Genomic DNA, 14,484 nt, shown 5'->3' with positions numbered 1-14,484 from the left:
CTCTGGCGCTGTGAGGCAGCAGCTCCACCCGCTGCAGGGGATGTTAATGGACTATTTAACTAATCCTGCCCAATAACTAACAACGAAAAATAAGATGGCAGAAGCAGCATTTGTGAAGATGGCCCTGGGGGGCACCCAGGAATGGCAAAGGTAAATGGTGCTCATCGATTCTGAGCACACTCTTGCCTTGACTTTGATGAATGAGCGCTGGTACTGTGGAACGATGTTGAGGTGTCAGATTTTCCACCAGAGATAAAGTAGAGTTTTTTTTATTTTTTACATGTATTTTCAGGGCCAGGACAATGCTTGGAAGGCCAGCATTTGTAACTCATCCATATTTAGGCCTCGAGGAGTTTGCACAGTCACCCTGTGGCCAGGTGGGTTTCCACTAGGGGTGCCAACTATAGCACTCCCAAATACGGGACAAGGTGACGTCACCGCCCCGCGCCCCACGTGACCTCACCCAGCCAGCGGCCACGTGCTCCCGCTCCAACAATGGCGGGTTGCTACGCAATCTCTGTTAGGCGGCGCCCGGGCTTCCGGACTGTCCGCACCTACACTGTAGGCACAGATTTTAACCAGCATCTGCAGTTTTTCTCCTACTACACTGTCCGGGCCTACACCGTCTGTGCCTACAGCGTTCGGGCCTGCAGCGCCCCCCTGGGGTCTAATACGGGACAAGGGCGGTGATGAGGAAAAACGTTTTCAGTCAGAGAGTTGTAAATCTGTGGAATTCTCTGCCTCAGAAGGCAGTGGAGGCCAATTCTCCGAATGCATTCAAGAGAGAGCTAGATAGAGCTCTTAAGCATAGTGGAGTCAGGGGGTATGGGGAGAAGGCAGGAATGGGGTTCTGATTGAGAATGATCAGCCATGATCACATTGAATGGTGGTGCTGGCTCGAAGGGCCGAATGGCCTACTCCTGCACCTATTGTCTATTGTCCCGTACGGGACAAGCCAATTTAGTCCAAAATACGGGATGTCCAGGCTAATACGGGACAGTTGGCAACCCTAGTTTCCACGCATGCTCCGGTTTCCATCCACATCCCAAAGATGTGTTGGTTTGTAGGTTAATTGGCTCACTGTGTAATGCCCCTAATGTATAGGGTTATTCCAGTACTTTGTGTTTCACACAGGTCGCATTCCTACAAAGCCATTCAGCGGCCACAGATGTTGCGGCTATCTTATGCATTGTTGCCAAACCATTTCATAAGTTCACAAGTCACAGGAGCCACAGTCACAGGCCATTCGGCCCATCGAGTCTACTCCGCCATTCATAGTCAGAGTCATACAGTGTGGACACAGGCCCTGCGGCCCAGCTTGCCCACACTGACCAACATGTCCCATCTACACTTAGTCCCACTTGCCTGCATTTGGCCAATATCCCTCTAAACCTGTCCTGTCCATGTACCTGTCTAATTGCTTCTTAAACATTATGATGGTACCTGCCTCAACCACCTCCTCCAGCAGCTCGTTCCACCCTTTGCGTGAAAAAGTTACTCCTCAACTTCCGTTAAAATCTTTCCCCCTTCACCTTAAACCTATGCCCTCTGGTTCTCAATTCCCCCACTCTGTGCAAGAGACTCTGTGTGCCTACCTGATATATTTCTCTCATGGTTTTGTGCACCTCTATGAGATCACCCCTCATCCTCCTGCACTCCAGGAAATAGAGTCCTAACCTGTTCAACCTCTCCCTGTAGCTCAGACCCTCGGGTCCTGGCAACATCCTCGTAAATCGTCTCTGCACCGTTTCCAACTTAACAACAGCAGTCGATCGTGGCTGATCTAACCTTCCCTCTTAATCCTAATCAAGAACCTGTCAATCTCCACCTTAATATTACCCAATGACTTTGAGTTCCGTTTAGAGATACAGCGTGGAAACAGGCCCTTCAGCCCACCGAGTCAGCGCCGACCACCGATCACCCCTACACACTAGCACTATCCTACACACTAGGGACAATTTACAAGTTACAACTGAGGAGCTGATTGTGGACTTTAGAAGGGCTCAACATCCAAGGACGTACACGCCACTGGAGATAAATGGGTCTACTGTGGATAGGGTGAGCAGTTTTAAATACTTGGGAGTCCACATCACAGAGGATCTGACATGGGCAACGCACATTGCCGCACTGGTGGGCAAGGCAAAGCAGCGCCTTTACCACCTTAGACAACTGAGGAAATTCAGAGTGTCTCTGAGGATCCTTCATTGCTTCTACTCTGGGGCTGTAGAAAGCATCCTGTCCGGCAACATTACAGTCTGGTTTGGGAACAGCTCTGCCCAGGACAGGATGGCCCTGCAGAGAGTAGTGCATTCGGCAGAACGCACCATGGGAACTACACTCGTCCCCCTGCAGGACCTGTACATCAGGAGGTGCAGATCCAGAGCAAGCAAGATTATGAGAGACCCCTGCCACCCCAGCAACGGACTGTTCCAGATGCTACGGTCAGGCAAACGCCTCCGCTGTCACGCTGCGAAAACGGAGAGGATGAGACGGAGTTTCTTCCCATAGGCATCAGGACTGTTAACTTTTATAACTCCAGGGACTAAATTTTGTCTTCACTGTATTAACTTTATTTATATGCTATAACTGTAATTCTTTTTTTGTGCACAATCCGCAGGCATTGCCACTTTCATTTCACTGCACATCGTGTATGTGCATGTGACAAATAAATTTGACTTGACTTGACTTGACTTGTATACCAAGCCAATTAACCTACAAAACCTGCACGTCTTTGGAGTGTGAGACGAAACTGGAGCACCCGGAGAAAACCCACGTGGTCACAGGGAGAGCGTACAAACTCTATACAGACAGCACCCGTGGACAGGATTGAACTTGGGTCTCTGGCGCTGTGAGGCAGCAACTCTACCGCTGTGCCACCGTTCCGCCCCGGCCACCTATTCAGATTGAATCCCAGAGTACGGAAATATGGAACCCGCCAAATATCCTTCAACTCGCACTGTCACGAACAACAAACCAAGAGCAAACTGAAATTTGTTATCCCAATAAATGAGACCAAAAAAAAATCTTAATTCTGTCTACGATAAAATAGTAATGATGAAGCACTTCAAACATTAACTTGCTGATCTCAGCTCATTCGATGTTTCACTGAGGAAATCGCAACAGCAGATTAAAACTGAAATGGACATCACTGCAATCTCATGAAACCCCGCAGTCTTGTCCATTAATCGTCCTCATTCCGATATGTGACAATTAGAAGTCATAAAATTCCACTTCTCCTTTGGTGTTCCAGAAGTGAGAACTGCTGAGTGTTGGGATCTGTCAGCGGTGAGACATTTCCATCTAACTGGATAAGAAATAAAACACTCGCTCTCGCTCCCATTCCCCTATTTCAGAGATTCTGCTCTGCTCTTTCTTTCCTCACGTGTGTGAGACCAGGAACCGTCATAAGTGACAGGAGCAGAATTAGGCCGTTCGGCCCATCGAGTCTACTCTGCCATTTAATCATGGATGATCTATCTCTCCCTCCTAGCCCCATTCTCCTGCCTTCACCCCACAACCTCTGACACCTGTACTAATTAAAAAACTATCTCTGCCTTAAAAATATCCATTGACTCGGCCCCCACAGCCTTCTGTGGCAAAGAATTCCACAGATAGATAGATTATATAAAGAGCGTTGGTGCTTGGGTGCAGTGGTAGAGTTACTGGCTTACAGGGCCAGAGACCCGGGTTCAATACAGACTACGGGTGCTGCCTGTATGGAGATTGTACATTCTCCCTGTGACCTGCGGGAGTTTTAATTTAGTTTAGTTTAGAGACACAGAGTAGAAACAACCCTTCGGCCCACCGGATCCGCGCTGACCAGCGACACCCAGGCACTAGCACCAACGTACACACACCAGGGACAATCTACAATTATACCAAGCCAATTAACCTACAAACTGGTACGTCTTTGGAGCGTGGGAGGAGACCGGAGCTGCCGGATCTCTGGCGCTGTACGGCAGCAACTCTACCGCTGCACCACCGTGCCGCCCTCCGGGGGCTCCGGTCTCCTCCCACACTCCAAAGACGTGCGGGTTTGTAAGTTACTTGGCTTCGGTAAAATTGTAAATTGTCCCTAGTGTGTAGGATAAAGTCAGTGTGCAGGGATCGATGGTCGGTGTTAACTCTGTGGGTCAAGGGACCCGCTTCCACACTGCAATTCTAAAGTCTAAAGGCAAGAAAACCTCAATGGAAAATTAGATGCAGTTTTACCTATAAATAAACAACCTCCATTAATCACTCTGGGCTGCACTGGTTGAAGTATTTTTCCATAAACAAACTATTCCTCTCCACTTCTTGCCACAAAAAGAAGAGAGATTCTGATGACTGGTTTAAAATGTTAATTTGGGGACCAGATGATAGATTTCTGATAATTATTTTTCTGTAGCTGAACAGAATCTTTTTGTAGCAGGATGTTTAAAGCAGATAAAGGACTTCGTTGTTAGAGCTGCATTTGAGCAGCGAGAAAGAAAAAAAAATCAAGTGTTTTAATAATCAGTCTGTACTTTATATTTGATCTGCTCATTAGAATACAAAAACTAATGAGTAGTAATGAGGGTTCTTTGATCTTTTTGGAAAAGACAAGCTTTCATATATTTCATTGCCTGCTTTGTTCCAAGTAACACTGCATGTTTCTCCTTGGATGCGTTAATAATCCATTTTTGCTTCAGACGGCATTTGTTTTATGACAGCTTTTGTAAATAGCTGGATCCATGAGAAAACCCACAGCAACTACTTCAAGTGATGGATCTGAAGCGACTCACATCATTTAGATGATTTACAAAGTACCGTTATGAAATAAATATTAAAACCACTGCAAACTGCACCCCCTCCGGTGAACAGAAAGCAACTTACGGTTGGTTACGAGTTCCACTTAGAATATTCTTTTAATTATTAACTTCTGTCCCATATCTTGCATAAGCTCATGAAAATGACAAACGTTTGATGAAAGCACGAAGACATGGAGCGAGTCGTTTCAGAGTTGGAACAACTTTGCAGGTTGAAGGGTGGAAGCTTGTGACTGTCTCCAGCAATAAATCCTCCTAAATTAGATCATTCTCTGTTAATGTCATCAATTCAATAATTAGTTTCGGACTGAAATGTAACCCATTGAAATTTTAAAATGCATAAAAATCCTGAAGAACATAATTCAAGATCCAGTGTAGCAAATAGAAACAAACAGATGATACAGCACAGCAAAGGAACAGGCCCTTCTGCCCACATGGTCCGTGCCGAACATGATACCAAGTTAAAGTAACTTCTGCCTGTACATGATCGATATCTGCCCAGGAGCCTATCTAAAAGCTTCTACGCCACGATCACATCTGCCTCCACCACTACCCCTGGCAGCGCGTTCCAGGCACCCACCACCCTCTGCGTAAAAAAAACCTGCCCTGCACATCTTTAAGCTATGCCCCTCTCACCTGAAAGATATGCCCTCCAGTCTTTGATATTTCCACCCTGGGCAAAAAGGTTCTGACTGTCTACCCTATCCATGTCTCCCGCCATTTTATATACTTCTATATGGTCTCCCCGCAAATTGCGAATGTGCAAGATCTCTTAGCATTGATGGTAGCTTCGATAGACACAAAATGCTCGAGTAACTCACCAGACCAGGCAGAAGGATAGAAGGAACGAGTGACTTTTTGGGTCTCGACACGAAATGTCACCCATCTCTTCTATCCAGAGATGCTGCCTGTCCTGCTGAGTTACTCCAGCTTTTTGTGTCAATCTTCGGTTTAAACCAGCATCTGCAGTTCCTTCCATTCCCTTAGTGTGAGAAAATAACTGCAGATGCTGGTACAAATCAAAGGTATTTGTTTCACAAAATGCTGGAGTAACTCAGCAGGTCAGGCAGCATCGCAGGAGAGAAGGAGTGGGTGACGTTTCGGGTGGAGACCCTTCTTCAGACTGATGTCAGGGGGGGGCGGGACAAAGGAAGGATATAGGTGGAGACAGGAAGATAGAGGGAGATCATCTCTCAGTGTCTCCCTCTCCCCTTATTCAGTCTGAAGAAGAGTCCCGACCCAAAGGTTCACCAATTCCTTCCGTCCAGAGATGCTGCCTGTCCCGCTGAGTTACTCCAGCATCTGCAGTTCGTTCCTACACTTGATGGTACCTTCTCCAACTGTAGATGTTCATGAAAGTGGCTCAACAGCTCTAACTTCCCAAAGGCATAATGTACTGGGGAATAAATGTTAACCCTGTCTTCACCGTACACATGCAATGAATGGATAAAAAGTTAATGGTTTTTGAAAGTGCAGTTCTGTACTCCGAACCACGAAAAATAAACGGTCACTGAGGATTTTTTGCAGACTTCAATAGCCTTTTTGGCATTCTGACATAAACATTCTGGATCGATTTAATTTGGCTCATTGTACATTATAGTCCATTTTGGGGCAGAGATCAGAAGTAAGTTGAAGGTTCGGGAAATATGGTATGGAAACAGGCTCTTCTCCCACGCCGACCATTGGTCACCTGTTCACTCTAGTTCTATGTTACCCCATTTTCTTATCCACTCCCCACGCACTGGGGGTAAATTTAGAGGCCAATTAACCGACAAACCTTGGGCGTGTGGGGGAGGAATCCAGGGAGAACGTGCAAACTCCACATAGACAGCACCCGAGGTCAGGATCGAACCTGGATCTCTGGAGCTCAGAGGCAGGAGGTCTACCAGCTGCACCACTGTGTAGCCCTTCAATAAATGCAAAACATATCGGCAATATAATAATTTTGCACAAATGTCAACCAGAAGTCTACACACGCAGGTACAGCTCTGCTGCAGACACCAGGGCTGAGATCTCAACACCATGCAGCTGCACAATACAAGATCATTAGTTTCGCCATGAATATTGAAAGGGAATCCCATTACTTGGTACTTTTGTAAGTATTGAAAGACCCGTTTGAAGTTTTCATGCATACACTTAGGTCGGTTTGCAAGCGATATCTTTGTTTTGCAACCATTTTCTGTGAGGCACAGCATTCAGAGCAGCTTTTTTGCAAGTTCGGTTTCATTTTAGTTTATAGATAAACAATAGACAATAGACAATAGGTGCAGGAGTAGGCCATTCGGCCCTTCGAGCCAGCACCGCCATTCAACGTGATCATGGCTGATCATTCTCAATCAGTACCCCGTTCCTGCCTTCTCCCCATACCCCCTGACTCCGCTATCCTTAAGAGCTCTATCTAGCTCTCTCTTGAATGCATTCAGAGAATTGGCCTCCACTGCCTTCTGAGGCAGAGAATTCCACAGATTTACAACTCTCTGACTGAAAAAGTTTTTCCTCATCTCCGTTCTAAATGGCCTACCCCTTATTCTTAAACTGTGGCCCCTGGTTCTGGACTCCCCCAACATTGGGAACATGTTTCCTGCCTCTAATGTGTCCAACCCCTTAATAATGCTATATGTTTCAACAAGATCCCGTCTCATCCTTCTAGCCGCTCCGGTCTTTCAACATACGACAGTCCCGCCATTCCGGGAATTAACCTAGTAAACCTACGCTGCACGCCCTCAAAACAGCGCAGAAACAGGCCCTTCGGCCCGCCGGGTCCATGCCGGCCAGCGTACATGAGCACTATCCTACACATCTTGTACGTCTTTGGTGTGTGGGTGGAAACCGGAGCACCCAGGAAAAGCCCAGGCGGTCACGGGGAGAACTTACAAACTCCGTACAGACAGCGCCCGTAGTCGAGATCAAACCCGGATCTCTGGCACCGTGAGGCAGCAACTCTACCGCTGCGCCACCCTGTCACTCCAATGATATTGACATTTCTTTTCCAGCTACAGACAGTTTATAACAAAGTTAATAGCTGAAAGTAGATGTCCCTCTACACTTGTGCCCTGGCCACCAGTCCAACGAATCTTCATGTAATTTTACTGAATAGTCTACTTTGGCATGGTTTAGTTTAGAGACAAAGAGTGGAAAGAGCCCCTTTGTCTCACCGAGACTGTGCCGACCGGCGATCACCCATTCACACTAGTTCTATCCTACACACCAGGGACAATTTACAGAGCAAACCGGAGCACCCGGAGAAAACACACGCGGTCGCAGGGAGAATGTACAAACTCTGTACAGACAGTACCCGACGTCAAGATCGAACCCAGGTCTCTGGCGCTGCAAGGCAGCTATTTTACCGCCGTGCCACCCCATTACTACTGAAAACAGGCATGGAAATACAACACATTTGTGTGTTTCTTAAATACCCAGAGTACACTTAAATTTAAAATAAATATTCAAAACCAAGACACAAAGTGCTGGAGTAACTCAGCGAGTCAGGCAGCAACTCTGGAGAACATGAATAGATGACGTTACAGGTCAGGACCCTACTTCGGATTAGTACATTGCCCGGTTACATACTGTTCACAAAAAATGTAAAGGCAAAGTTATCCCAGCTAATTAGTATCTAATCAGTGTGTTCTCGATCAGCTTCTGAGTCCCGACCCAAAACATCACCTATCCATGTTCCCCAGCGATGCTGCCTGACCCACTGAGTTACTCCAGCCCTTTGTGCGTCCACGTTTGTACACCGGCATCTGCATTTCCTTGTTTCGATAAACATTTTAAAATTGTTTAAATTGCATCAATACAAGCTTCACAGATTGGTTATTGGTATCGGTTTCTGATAAATTATTAGATTAGCCTGTCTGCATCTGGGCAAATGATCAGGGGCTTCCCATGCAAAAGAGTCAAGAGTGTTTAAATGTCAATTGCAACAGAACAATGAGATTCTCACTTGCTGCAGCATAACAGGCCTATAAATGCAATGACATACCTATGTTATTTAATAATCAAAAATACAATACATTTACAATACATTACACTGGGTAACCATAATAATGCATTAAACTGAAGTGTGTTGGGGTGCAACCAAAGACACAGTACGTGGAAGATCATAGTTACTGAGATTAGTGCTTGAGACAAAATTATCCCAGAGGATAAACACCCATGTGTTTTCTCCGGGTGCTCCGGTTTGCTCTGTAAATTGTCCCTGGTGTGTAGGATAGAACTAGTGTGAACTCCTCATAACAAGAGGAGTTGAGTATAGGAGCAAAGAGGTCCTTCTGCAGTTGTACAGGGCCCTGGTGAGACCGCACCTGGAGTACTGTGTGCAGTTTTGGTCTCCAAATTTGAGGAAGGATATTCTTGCTATTGAGGGCGTGCAGCGTAGGTTTACTAGGTTAATTCCCGGAATGGCGGGACTATCATATGTTGAAAGACTGGAGCGACTAGGCTTGTATACACTGGAATTTAGAAGGATGAGAGGGGATCTTATCGAAACGTATAAGATTATTAAGGGGTTGGACACGTTAGAGGCAGGAAACATGTTCCCAATGTTGGGGGAGTCCAGAACAAGGGGCCATAGTTTAAGAATAAGGGGTAGGCCATTTAGAACTGAGATGAGGAAAAACCTTTTCAGTCAGAGAGTTGTGAATCTGTGGAATTCTCTGCCTCAGAAGGCAGTGGAGGCCAATTCTCTGAAAGCATTCAAGAGAGAGCTGGATAGAGCTCTTAAGGATACCGGAGTCAGGGGGTATGGGGAGAAGGCAGGAACGGGGTACTGATTGAGAATGATCAGCCATGATCACATTGAATGGCGGTGCTGGCTCGAAGGGCCGAATGGCCTCCTCCTGCACCTATTGTCTATTGAGACTTTAAGAGATACAGCACGGAAACTGGCCCTTCATCCCACCGAGTCTGCGACGACCAGCATTCACACCGTTTACTAACACTACCTATACACTGGGGACAATTTACAATTCTTACTGAAGCAAATTAACCTACAACCCTGCACGTCTTTGGAGTGTGGGAGGAAATCGGAGCACCGCGAAAGCCCACGCGGTCACAGGGAGAATGTACAAACTCCATACAGCAGCCAGCATCGATCCAGGGGTCTCTGGCGCTGTGAGGCAGCATCGCCACCGTGCCGCCCGTCCCGAGTACTGCGTGGTGTTCTCCACCCACGTTCTTTTCTACATGCAGCAAGATGAAAATCTCTTCTGCAGCTTTTCCAATTGAATTAATATTCTTTTTGCTCCACCCCTCCTTCCCCTCCCACACAATAACTTCTTGGAACAAGTAGCAATGATGGAAAGCAATATTTGCAGAGTATTTATGAGGACGGAGGCCCAATAAATGACATGGATGCCCACTTTGTGGGTGTTTTAACGAAATGTATTTTTTAGCACCTCTCCCCCACAATGGGATTTCCAAGCAACACCCTGAAAACCATGAGGGAACAGCTATTAAATCCCGGGCTTCACGTCGCTCCCTGCCCAGTCCATCCTGGGACACACAAGTTCTTTGAACTGCCTCATTAATTACAAAGGTGAGAATTCAGAAGCCAAAAGAATATGCAGAAATGTACAAAAAAAACAACCCCTTCCATTCATTTTTATTCACCGTAACCCTTAATAGGGACTGGGAATTAAGATGTGTACACCCTCTATTCTCCCATGCTCTGCCATTGTGGGTTACTTAGCCCAAGGGGTGCCATCTGGTATCACGAGCGGCCTTCTATAGTTAACAAAACAAATAGCAAAACAGCTAACCCCAGCCATTATAGGCTGCAATGCACAAACACAAAAGGCCAGAATCCAAGAACCTTGTTCCTAAATGTCCAACCACACCCACGCATTGCCAGCAAAGCTCAGGAACGAGCAGGCATGCAACCTTCCTTGAAACAAGTGACCGGTGAAGGGTGACGCATGTTTTCACGTCGATTAGGGACACACAAAAATACGGCTCCAGGTTTAAAAAAATTCTCATGAACTCATTCGCTGCGAAGTCGTGAACAATTTTAACCTCGGTGGAATTCACACTGTGTGCTGCAACGGCCCTGGAATATTTTCCAAAATTCAAAACTGTCTCCGTGGTTTATTTCTGTCCCCAAACACTCGCTGTGGTTTGGTGAACTGCACAGATGCTGAGAATAGACACAAAATGCTGGAGCACCTCAGCGGGTCGGGCAGCATCTCTGGAGAAAAGGAACAGGTGATGTTTCGGGTCGAGACCCTTGTTCAGACTGAGAGCCAGAGGTGGGGGGGGGGGGGGGGGGGGGGGGGGGGGAACTGGAGGTATGAAAAGGTACATAACAACTCAGAGCCAGCACTGATGACCTGATGATAATGCGGAAAGTTGGTGACATTTTTGCTGTGGGCAACTGCACACCATGGTAAGATGGCAATGGTTACTGTAAGGAATGGAGGTCATAGCCTTAAGGTGAGAGGGGAAAAGTTTGAAGGAGATGTGCGGACCAGGTTTTTACACAGAGGGTGGTGGGTGCCCGGAAAGCCTAAAAACAGTGGATATTAAGTTTGCTTTAACTTTTCAAGCAATTTTTACTTTTTAAGTAAACAGGTTTTTGTTGCAATCACATTGAAATAGTAGTTTAGTTTTCAAGAAGTTTCATCGGTTAACTTTTTAAATAATTTTCCAATTTAAAGATAAGTTAAACAATGAAACTTTTTGATAACTAAACCACTCTTTCAATTTGATTGCAACAATCACTTCCTGTTTACTTAAAAAGTTAAAATTGCTTGAAAAGTTAGACAATCGCCTCCTGTGTGTTATTGTCACATGTCCCGAGGTACAGTGAAAAGGTTTGTTTTGCATGCTATCCAATCTGATCAGATGGAGTAACTCCAGCGGGTCAGGCAGCATCTCTGGAGAGAAGGAATGGGTGACGTTTCGGGTCGAGACCCTTCTTCAGACCCGAAACGTCACCCATTCCTTCTCTCCAGAGATGCTGCCTGACCCGCTGAGTTACTCCAGCATTTTGTGTCTACCTTCGATTTAAACCAGTCTCTGCAGTTTTCTTTCCTACTGATCAGATAATGTTACACATCAATACAATCAAATCAAACTCAAGCACAAAAGGTAGACCAAAGGGACAGATACAGAGTGCAGAATGTAATTCTCAGCATTGTAGCACATCAGATCCACAGACAAAGTCCAATGTCCACAATGGGGTAGAGATCATTCAGACAGTACATTAACTGCTGTCATGTGTCTGAAGAAGGGCTCTGACCCACAACGTCACCGATTCCTCCTCTCCAGAGACGCTGCCTGACCCGCTGGGTACTCCAGCATTTTGTGACCTTTTATGGTATATCAGATGTGTTTGTGCAGCATGCAAAACAAAGCTTTTCACTGTACCTCGCTCGGTACACATGACAATAATAAACCTAAACCTAATTTTGTACTGATATTTTATATACTAAATTTTCTGCAAATTTAATTTTCTTTATCTGTGACAAAATATAGTGCTGAACACTATATTTTTAACAAAAGTGATGATATTTGGTATTATTTATTAAAATTTCATTGATTTTAAATAGATGTCATTTCTATTGCACATCGGAAGTGTTTTGGTAGAGTGAGTGATGCAGGATTTTACAAGAGCCTTTTCATTAAGAAATGGTTAAGTGATTGTAAGTGTTAGCAGGTAAGTTTGATTAATAGTTTGAACAGCGTTACAGGTCAAAACTCTGTGCAGTGGGGAAAACAGTTGTCAAATGCAGTAATTACAATTTTATTGGCCCGTCTGTGTTAATGAGTGAAAACCAAGCTGTTTTTAATAGAAATACGTCCTTTTTACTTTGTGTGCGTGTAAAAGGAGAAGGGTTTTAGTCTTTCCAGAGTGCTTCCACCCTTTTCTAAACTTTAAACAAGGAAATAACGTTAACAGCTTCACGTGGAGTGCCACACTGTGAGGTAATTAAAAATCCCTCTACAAAATAAGACTTCTGCTTTGCAAGACTCTTGTTTCTAGCCACTGAAGGTTAATGAACGAGTACTGTACCAGAGTTACAAGGAGGTCTCAGAACTAAAATCAAAGCCGGCACCCTTTGTTGCCGCGGTTTTTCACAGCGGTTGATGTTTCTAGAGCAAACAATTCTTGAATTGCCCAGGGAAATATGTAACGCAAGGTTATTTCTGAATGATTACGATCCAGGAGAGTCTGAAGACGGGCCTCGACCCGAAACGTCACCCATTCCTTCTCTCCAGAGAAGAGATTCCGCTGAGTTACTCCAGCATTGCCTGTCCCGCTGAGTTACTCCAGCATTTTGTGTCCATCTCCAGGAGAGTTTCATTTAGTTTAATTTAGTTTAGAGATACAATGCAGAAACAGGCCCATTTCTAAGTCCCGTGCCGATCAGCGATCGCCCCGTACACCAGCACTGTCCAACAGACACTCGGGACAATTTACAATTTTCACCCAAGCTAATTAACCTACAAACACGCACGTAGTTGGAATGTGGGAGGAAACCGGAGCACCCGGAGGGAAACCCACGCGGTCACAAGGAGAAGGTACAAATTCCGTACGGACAGCACCCGTAGTCAGGATTGAACCTGGGTCTACTGGCGCTGTAAGGCAGCAACTCTACCGCTGCACCACCGTGCCTGTGTACAGTGGCATGGAGAGATTGAATTGAATTGAATACTTTATTGTCACACTTGACAAGTCACAGTGAAATTCTTTGCTTGCATACCCAAGGTATGCCAATAGTCGCCCATAAAGGGCGCTGTCAAAGTTACAAAGTACCCCCGCAGCAGGTCCCCCTATGTTTTCCCCCCTCCCCCTCCTCACAGTGCCCCCTCCCCCACCCACATGCCGGGTCCTCCTTTATCACTGGAGGATCTGCTGCTGTGAGCGATGCTGACATAATGTCTATCCCTGTGGTCACAAGTTGGAAAGGGTGGCAGAGGAGATTTACGAGGATGTTGCCAAGACTGGGGGGGGTGAACTATAGTGAGAGGTTGGGCAGGGTGGACTTTATTCCTTGGAGCGGAGGAGGTGGGTGGGTGATCTTATAGAGGTGTATAAAGGTGCATAGACAGGGTGAATTTACAGTCTTTTACCCAGGGTAGGAGAATCAGAACCAAGGGGACATTTGTTTAAGACAAGAGTGGCAAGTTTTAATAGGAACCTGAGGGGCAACGTTTTCATCCAGAGGGCGGTGGGTATGTGGAACGAGCTGCCAGAGGAGGTCATTGAGGCAGGTACTACACAGCATTTCAAAGACACTTGGACAGGTACATGGAAGAATTGTAAAAAATCCCTAGTATGTAGGATAGCGCTAGTGTACAGGGATCGCTGGTCGGTGCGGACTTGGCCTGTTTCCGCACTGTATCTCTACGGTGTAAAGTATAGACTTTCATCATAAGTGAGAAAGAGAGAAAGCAATTAGTTTTAACTGAAAGTTCCCGGTATTGTATTTGTTGTATTTCCATTTTTTTGTTGAGAATCCGCAGTATGTTTTGATTTCCATATATTATTTCCTAGTTCTGGTCCAAGCAAAATATTTGAAGACGTGGTTACAGGTTGCAATGTTTCTGCACAAACGAAACCTAAACTTTCAAGGCATCCGCTGAAGCAAATCAGCGAGGAAAATTACAGTCTCGCATATATTCTGCTTGTCATGAGCTCGGGAAGAAAATAAGTCAACACACTGAGGTAGGAACAAGAAATTTGCAGATAAAA

At 45.7% G+C, this 14,484-nt stretch overlaps 1 protein-coding gene across 2 annotated transcripts in view; it reads right to left on the bottom strand.

The window, feature by feature from the left end:
* dennd1b (DENN/MADD domain containing 1B) overlaps positions 1-14,484 on the bottom strand; it is a 292,862-nt gene that overhangs the window by 15,090 nt on the left and 263,288 nt on the right. The window lies entirely within an intron of this gene.

Source organism: Rhinoraja longicauda, chromosome 11 (assembly GCF_053455715.1).
Source record: "Rhinoraja longicauda isolate Sanriku21f chromosome 11, sRhiLon1.1, whole genome shotgun sequence".
Classification (NCBI taxonomy): domain Eukaryota; kingdom Metazoa; phylum Chordata; class Chondrichthyes; order Rajiformes; family Arhynchobatidae; genus Rhinoraja; species Rhinoraja longicauda.
The sequence above is the reverse complement of the archived record's forward strand: the minus strand, read 5'-3'. Positions and strand labels throughout refer to the sequence as shown.